Raw genomic sequence first — 8,200 nt, 5'->3', positions numbered from 1 at the left:
TAAAGTGCATTAATGTAGTTTTTTTTTTTTACTGTATTCACCTGAGCAAAGTGATGCAGGCTGCACAAATCAATCATTTTTGTAAGAATGACACTAACAGCTTCTCGCCGCTAATGCACAGTCGAGCCAAAGTGAGGTAGGGCTTGTGCATGGTGGCCGGCCCAGAATTGTGCTCTTGCGGAACCTGAAGTGCTGGCACAAAGTTTTTGCCATGTCTGTTGAAGCTGATGAGATTTTAGAATTAGATGCCACTGTAACTTACCTGATCACACATCTGTGATTTACATTCCACTGTTTTTTTTTTTCCCTTTTTGAGCATATTGACCAAGGACATTCCCTATTGACTCGTGAGGAACTGACCTTTTACAGTCACTTTTCATAAACAGCAGTGAGAATGACACTCTGCTGCAGATCCCTGGCATGAGAATGTCAGTCTGATTCACTACACTGGTTGATTTTCTTCCAGACAGTGAGGATAGATATTTACTTTTTGATCCATGTACATTGCCCAAGTAAATAAATATATACCTGTTCTTGCTTATTCCTTTGCCATCCCAATCAGACGCTGTAATACATAAAGTAGAAGGATCTTGTCTAAAAGTTTGTAGCAGACTATGGACATAAATCTGATTTAGTCATACATAGTCGGTGCTGCAGCTTTAATATTCGCTCTAAATTATGACCTAAGATTCTTTCCATAATTCCTTCTCAGTACTATGCTGTATGCTTAATAGTACTCTGTCTGTATACAACTTCACTTGAAATTATTAAAGGAACACTTCTTTAGCCTTCATAAACAAGAAAATACACCATGTTCATGATTATTGATGTTCTACAATCATCTTAAGCGGACGTAGAGATCCTTTAAATTCACTGGTTGTTCAGGGTCATGTTAAGTGGCTCCTAAGTGTATGTTTGGCTCCCGCTAATAGAGAGGCGTTTGCTCAGTACTTACTGACATGCTGAGTAATAGATGTATATTGTTGTATACAAAAAATGGTGTTCAATGTAAAAGTGACACTAGCTTTAGGGTCGGGGGTAGAGCTGGTCACCCATTAATCAACAGCGGAGGCTACTGAATCAGCGCCGTTCCAAGTCTGTGTTCCTTCAGTGTTTCCTGTTCTGTGAATGATGAAGTCCATGCGCTTGTAAGCAGCATGTGGATTGTTATCTATCGTGCCCCATCTTGACAGTGTGCTTGTTTTTTAACATTTCTCTCTTGTGCTTATTTCTCCCTCATTTGTATGGTTCACTGAATGTTCTTAGCGTTGTTAGGTTTTGAAACGTCCTGTATAAATCCATCTATCCATCCATCCATCCATTCTCCACTGCTTATCCTGGTCCAGATCACAGGGGCTGCGGTTTGAGCCGAGATACCCAGACCTCCCTCTCCCCAGCCACACCTTCCAGCTCCCCAGTCTTTTTATGTGGCCTCCCTCTTCGGGTCTTCCTAAAATCTTCCACTTTGCAGTAATATAATGTACAATTGACAGTGGAATATCTAGCAGGGAAGAATTTCACAAACTGTCTTATTGCAAAGGTAGCATCTTATGACCGCACCATTCTTGCATTCACTGAGCTCTTCAGAACCACCCATTCTTTCACAAATGTTTAGAAACCTAACTGCATGGCTAGGTGCTTGATTTTATACACCTGTGGCAATGGGTCTGAATTCAGTGATTTGAGAGGTGTGTCCCAATGCCACTCTATATTTAAAAAAAAAATCTGCATTTTTAAATCCTGGTTTAATTCTGGTTCTGCTGACACTGTGAGACAGGCTCAAAATTTCTAATACAGAAATATACAAGAACAAGGTGAAGCAGGAGACACTGGCAATAACCAAAAACCCAGGAAAAGGGCAGAAGCAACTTTCCAATGTCAGAAATGACTGTGGGAAGAGCCAGCTACGAGTTTGCAAAAAAAATGTATATTTTACACAAGTGCTGAGAAATGAGTGAAACCCAAAATTTTGCTGTGGTTTCATTTTTTTCCAAAGCTGTATAGTATATGTACATATACCTCAGGATGGACTAATATCCAGTCCAGGGTGCTCCCAGCCTTGTGCACTGTTCTGCCTATGATAAGCTTCAGGGCCCCCAAGACTAAACATTTATAAGATGGATCTTAAATATAATGGACCACGACGTCTATGCTTTAGCAGATGAATAATTTCAGTAAGACCCTGGCTGGCTTATATGCCTCCGTTATAAATGTCATTAAAAGGGCAATAATTTTCAGCACGTCCTAAGTGGTTGATTTAATCACAGTTCGACATAAGTGACATCACTCATCCAGGTCGCACATCACTGTTTAATTCAGAGGGTTTCTGACTTTTTCCTGTTCATTTTGCTGTATTACGTTACTGATGACATCCGGCTCTGGAGCCGCCTTGCAAGCTGGCTTCACCGTTTTCTTGTTTTGTCACTAAACGCAGACTTTTAGGAAAAGGTCCCGTTTCTGTACCCTGATGTGAGTGGTGATGTTTAGTCATTTTGTTTATTCATTGGCCAGGTGGTGGATTGTTTGTCATCCATGTGGATGTCAGAACATCGCTTCATTTTCTAAAAATGCATCCTTTGTTATCTCAAAGTGCTACAGTATATCCAGTTTATCCTCGCTGTGGTTGACTATATCTAGCATTTTGCACTGCAGTGTTGCAGAGGCATGTGATGGACATACAGTATGTGCCCACACTTTGCTGCATTTAAAACCACCAGTAATGTATTTACATTGGTAGTGATTATGGAAACCTAGCAGTACCTGATAGAAATTACTGCTATCTTCTAGATGAGGGTCTAAAAACCATCTGAACAAACCACAGGAACCTGATGGTGCTTCAATGCGATAGTCTTATAGCTGGAAAGTCTCAGCTGGAGGCATCGGTTCATAAGGAAAACATCAGTATGTATGTATTATCATCATGTGCACTAGGACCACAGTCATGATTAGAATCCATCATAATACACTCATCCTGTATTGGTAACAAAACCTGTTTTGATAAAAACCAAGTGTTTTGTTACTGGTACATTCCAAGAACATTTGTGACCACAATTCAATATTTATACCACAATTTAATTCATATTTGTGCTGCTGAACAATCAAATTTAAGCTGATTTAGTACTAGTTAAACAAGCTTAATCTGGATTTTAAAAATTATTTTAGCTTGTCTTTGTGTACTTCAAGGTTTTACTGTTCACTAATAGCCAGTTGTGTTTAACTTTGTTTAATGTTGAAAGATGGCAGAGGATGAGAATCAGTTAAAGAGCAATTTGACAATGACATAAAACCAGCATTTATAGGCCTTGATTATTCTATAACTGCGTATGGTAGGAATCTTTTCCCACTTAATCGAAACAGACCTGTCCAGGCTTCCTGCATACAGTAAAGCCTGTGCTAGACAGCAGGCAGCAGCTGAAAGGCAGCCTCCTCAGCCAATGTGTTGGGGAGACTCAGAGGACTGACCTGGGAGGGGAGACGGCGACTAAGTATCAGGGAAGGAGGCTGCTAAATGGAGCAGGGAGTCATGCAAGGGCCAGAGCCCCCACCTGACTTACCTGCTGGGGGGATCGCCTGCTATTCTGCTTTTGATGAGGCAGTAAGTTGCGAATTCTGCCTTATTTCTGACTGCCATCCATGAATAAAAGAGTAGCCAGATGGATCAGATGAGAAATGGGGCATGGGGGGGGGGGAATGTGGCCAGCTAATCACAGCACCTCCTGGCACTGGCTTGCACTGCACATTGTTAATTTCCTCAGTGCGTTCAGAGATAACGTGAATCTGATATCACAATACATTCGCAACACGATTTATGTAGAAACGTGCAAGTATTTGAGGTGTAACTCAGGAGTATGAACTGAGCTCGTACTGCTTTCAGTCAAAATATCTGTTAGATTTTACTCTAGGTGTGACAGCAAAAAAAAATGCTAGGATGGGAGTTAGACACAGGGGTTTTATTTTGGTTGGGAGTGGAGATGGATGTCAAAGAAGCAAGAGGAAAGTATTAGACAGATGAACATGAGGCAGAAAGACACACAAAGGCTGCAGGGTCAGCTGTCAGGGTCTGGCCATACATGCCTTTGGGGGGGAAACTAACTGCAGGCTCCAAGGATTCGGGGGGAAAAGTCAGACATTTGCAATCCCTTATACTATGTGATAAAACCCAATTCCCTCCAACAACCACATATGACATTTTTACTGAATGGATATAGTTGCTGCAAAAAAAAAATGGTCTGCTTCTCACAGTCAGTTTCCCAGAGTTCCCTGTGCGAATATGCTCCCTGACAACATGAGGATTAATGTACTGTGTTTGATCTAATATTTTTGTATATCAGAAAGTGTAAGACCCTTATCTCACTGTAGCTGTGAATTAAATGAAACCCAGCCTAGCTCATTCTTCTCCCACTGCTATTGGATTAGGCAGTGAGACTTATTCACATGAATGTCAGAAGTATGGGCTTTAAATCAATGCGAAAATCTGATAGACAGTATGCACAGGCTTCATTATGTTTACTAATTAGATATACAAAAAAAAATAAACCAGGATTTCACCTCATAATTAATTTGAAATCTGTGAGACACCTGCAAGATAAGAGTGGTGTGTTCCTGCTTTCTTCATGGATGGGATTTGGAGCATTATGGGTGCTGTTCATGGACTTTGCCTCTTGGGGGTGCTGCTGTAACATTTTACCAAAGTGGTGCAATGGAAACATGAAAAAAAAATCATTGGTTCTTACAGCTATTCCGACAGGTAAATTGTGTCATTGGTGCAGAGAGATAGAGCCAGAGTGGGAGCAGAGCTGAAATGGTGCTGTCGTTCATGATAAAAATGTAAGCGGTCCAGCACAAACACGGATACAAAATGGCAAAAGTCCAGCACTGTCTTGTTATTGGTTTAGCTGCATGACGCTTCCCAGGTCTGAAAATCCCTTCAATTAAGTTGCCCCAAGCAGAGTCATCTACAGTTTTACTTTGCAGCAGGTTTTTTACCTTGATAGAGGAGAGTAAATTTAGTTTGCATTGGATGTAAGTTGGCTTGTGTGTTTTCCACTACAAATAAAAGGCAGTCTTTTCACATATTTATTTATCAGTAATTTATTTAGCCTTCTTCTTTCCATCAACGTATATTTAGATCCCAATAATCCAGTCAAAGCAATGGTGTAGTGAACCTATCTCTGTAATAACAGGCAGTAGGGCAGGGTTCACTTTGGACAGGATGCTTTGCTTCTCTATTCAAGAACAAGCAGAAGAAGCAGTGTGGTATGCAGTGCTCCTTTAAAATACTGAGTGATGAAGGGGCTGAATCCCCCAGCTCACCTGCATGTTCATCCTGCATCCTAGTTCACTAACGCGAGAGGCGGGCTGTTGGCGATGAGCAGCTCTCGACACGGGCACATTCTGAGCTGGACTTCACGCAATGCCAGCCTGAGGATGCTTCCTGGATTATGACATGTTAACTGACACATTAACGGGCTTTTTCCTCTTTTCTGCTCCCAGCATTGCCCTTCTGTCTTGCTGGGTATGTAATCTCACTGATGCACATTGACAATTAGGCCTGCTCTGCCTCTTTCAGTACCTCCCTAATCTCTCATTATTTTGCGTACCTTACACAGCTCTCTGATCTGGTCTTATGTAAATACATTTTACTTCGTTCTTATCTATTCTGTACTTTTGTCTTGCAAATTCCTCCATTACCTCAAACCTTGGACATATCTTTTATTAATTGAGCAGAATAAGATTAAATAAAGAAAGTCTCAGTTACAGTGGTTATTTCCCCACTAAATCTAATGATAGTGTGTAGAAAATTATTCGTCATGCATTCAGTTGCTATGGGAAGTTCAGCAACACCAGTTCACCTACAGAGCATGTTTTTGAATCATGGGGAGAAACTAGAGTATTCAAAGAAAGTTTTCAAACTTTGCTCTGTCAGAGCTGGTGCCAGATTCAAATCCACAACCCTAGAGCTGTGATGAAGTGACCCACCCATTTTGGCAGCCTCCTGCTGAAGACCCTGCCTGAAATATATTTATATAGACTTCAACTATTCACACTGTCTCAGAGCTACTGCAGTCATCCTGGACCAGAACAACTATAAACAATTTCATTTTCTTGTCCACTAAATAACAGCCTCAGACTGCAGTTGTCACACTGGGTTTGGGTTTCTCAGACACCACAAGTCTGGAGTGTCTTAATGTTTGCAGACACACAATGTACAGCATCACATAACAGACAACCTTTCATAATGGGCAGTGTTTTACATGCTGGAGACACACACACTGTTTAGCAGTTACTATGGTTTCCATGGAACAGTGAGGAGAAAAGGCACACGACAGGAAGCCCTCCTCCGTTTTCCATGCCCTAGCCATATCTGTAATTATGGCTTTTCTTGAAGAGAAAGAACTCTTTGTGTAGAAAAAATATATAATTTATCTCTGAAGTTCTTGTATTGATCATTGTAACAACTTAATTTTAAGATAACCTTTGGTAAATCCCAATTGATTAGGTGATTGTCATGAGTTTATTAGTTCATTTCAAGGAAGAGGGTTACTTTCGCTTCATTGTATTCGGTTTTATACATGAGATCACATATATAATTGTAAGCTTTGCAGGTCACATTGAATAAAAACTTCTGATAAACAACTGAAAAATAATATTATGGTTATCAGTCTGAGGACTGAAGGAAATTGAGAGTGAATTAAGGGGAAATGTACATATAGTTAAAATGATGACTTGATGTCCATTTATGTGAGTGAATTCAAGCAAGACTTTATCGTTGCCATAGAAACTAAGACCTGCTCAATGAAAGAGAAGTGTTTGTTTGTCCTTTATCACATTCTAACTTGCTGTTAGGGTATAATTTGAGTACTCAGCTAAGTTAGTAACAGGTTTTCATCTGGTACTGTACTTTGAAACAGCTGAACATTAACAGCTGAGCAAAGGGCTTCTCTATGGAATTACAGTATTTGGGTGGAACAATATTTTTCTACTTGTTTCATAGTAGAAGTAAATGGTGTAGCTGCCATCAGAGTCAGCAATGTTTAATTTGTGTTCTCTTAGTATTTGTGTTCATTTAGTAGAAATAAATATTTGTTTTAACTTGGAATAAAATGAACCAAAGTAGGAACTAAGGTAAATGTTGTAGTTTCTTAGCGGATTAGTTTTGAGACGAATTTCCGGTTTTTCTATTAAGACTTAAGTGGTGAGCGCTAGTCAAGCTCATGTTCCTATTAAGGGAAATATATGCTACTTGCCTAGTTATTTCGCTATTTGAAAGAGCAATTTGAAGGATTTTCCACTTAACTTCCGTAACGCTTACGAGGCCAATGAAGTATGTACATTTTCCCTTTAGGTTTTGACAGTCTTTGTTACGCGGAACGTGATCATATGCTTGGCTAATACGCTAGCATTTTTCTATAGCTGTTAGTGTAATAGATAATTAGCTTATATTTTACGTATATACGATATATGCTTCATATAACGTACTTGCTAATTCTTATTATTTGGATCATTGTTATTTAATGTCTGTAATTATTCTCTGTGAGAATATTCAGAGGAATTTATTTTTATTTCAGTTCTTACGACATGTTTGGTAGTGTGAAACTGTTGAAGGCTACCAATGAAAGCGTCCTTTAAAAGGTGAGAAGGCTTTGTGCTCGTCATTCTTAGCGAAGGACGTTACAGAGAGAACTAAGCCGACTCGACACGAGGCGAAAAGATGACGATGCGTGTGAGCAGTAAACGCGACAGCAAACAGGTTTCTTAAGGATATCTCTCACTTTGACGGTGAACTGATGAGACTGTGCATGTATTGGAAACTGAAAGGGATTTAAAGAGCAGAATTTAAGACTTATTCTGCAAATCAAGTAGAGTCAAAGCTAGCACTTAAGTCAAGGTGCTAATTGCTATCACAGAACAAGTAAGCTAATATACACATTATTGTAGCACATGCTTAAGGTCACTGCTGTTAAGTATATGTGTCAAAGTGCGCTCCTTGCTGACCAGAAGATATGTATTCATTTGGAATCAGATTGAAATTGAATAGCATATAAAGAAAAGGATCAAAAGTCTACTAAGCTTGTCATGGGTCATATAGGTGAATCAATAGATCAACATACACATCTTGATAATATACCTATACAGGTAACTCCACAGAATGAGAATTTGCTAAGATGGGAAGCACAAGCAGTTGTGCCAGAACTCCCAT

This window comes from Brienomyrus brachyistius, chromosome 11, assembly GCF_023856365.1.
Source record: "Brienomyrus brachyistius isolate T26 chromosome 11, BBRACH_0.4, whole genome shotgun sequence".
NCBI classification, from domain to species: domain Eukaryota; kingdom Metazoa; phylum Chordata; class Actinopteri; order Osteoglossiformes; family Mormyridae; genus Brienomyrus; species Brienomyrus brachyistius.
Note: the sequence above shows the minus strand (reverse complement) of the source record.